The 927-nt window shown below is 42.2% G+C and overlaps 1 non-coding gene across 1 annotated transcript; it reads left to right on the top strand.

The window, feature by feature from the left end:
* Nucleotides 1-436: 436 nt before the first annotated feature.
* Nucleotides 437-572, top strand: LOC114812663. The gene has a single exon (XR_003760314.1). It is a non-coding gene; the product is annotated as a small nucleolar RNA SNORA7 (small nucleolar RNA).
* Nucleotides 573-927: the final 355 nt, after the last annotated feature.

Below are 927 nucleotides of genomic sequence, written 5' to 3'. Positions count from 1 at the left end.
TCTTGGAGGAGATGTGATTTTATTAAAGCTTTCAAGGTTGGAAGAGTGATTGTCTGTTGGATATGAAGGGGGAAGGAGTTCCCGGCTAGAGGAAGGATGTGGTAGGGTGACTAACGGGTGCAGATCCAAGTACATAGGCAATTTAGAAGGAAGAGAAAGTAGAGGAGATGATCAATCAGTGCATACACACTACCCAAAATTACCCAGTTATCTTACTACTTCCCAAACCCAGAGGTAGGAGAAGGCTAATATAAAAAATATTTTCAGATAAATAAGTGAGATTCACCTGTAAATGCAACCATTTCCTGAAATGGAAATCTATAGTCAGTTTGAGGATGCTGCAATATCATCCTAATAATCTCAGGATATCTTTTACTATTTATTTTGGCTTCATCACAAAGACACATACTTTTAAAATGTATGTATGTTACTAATTCCCCTCTCAGGATCACCCTTGGAGAGTTTCCTGTGCTCTACCAGTCTGGGCTATGGGAGGGAGAGTCAAGCGGAGACCTGCATTCCACTCCTAGTTTGGCCAGTGTCTAGTGAGTGGAAGGCAATCTGCTACAAATTAAAACCCACTTGTGCTGGGCAGCAGCTGCAGAGAGAGAGTTGAGGGTGGAGACTCAAGTTAACTGCACGGAAGCAGGCAGTGGTAAACCCCTTCTGTATTTTTAACAAGAAAACTCTGTGGATACACTACCAGAATGTTTGCAGATGGAGGAAGGTGCTCTGAAAGAGATGTGGCCATGGAGTCACTACGGGTAGAAGACGACTTGTCAGTATAAGACAAAAGTTACCAATTGAGATGCTCACTATGTATCAAGCCCTATGGTCTAAACAGGGATAGATACAACATAATCAGTTGACATCTGGTTATCTTGTGATCTGATTATCTTCTATCTACCCCAGTGCTTAGCACAGTGC

Source organism: Ornithorhynchus anatinus, chromosome 5 (assembly GCF_004115215.2).
Source record: "Ornithorhynchus anatinus isolate Pmale09 chromosome 5, mOrnAna1.pri.v4, whole genome shotgun sequence".
Taxonomy (NCBI): domain Eukaryota; kingdom Metazoa; phylum Chordata; class Mammalia; order Monotremata; family Ornithorhynchidae; genus Ornithorhynchus; species Ornithorhynchus anatinus.
The sequence above is the reverse complement of the archived record's forward strand: the minus strand, read 5'-3'. Positions and strand labels throughout refer to the sequence as shown.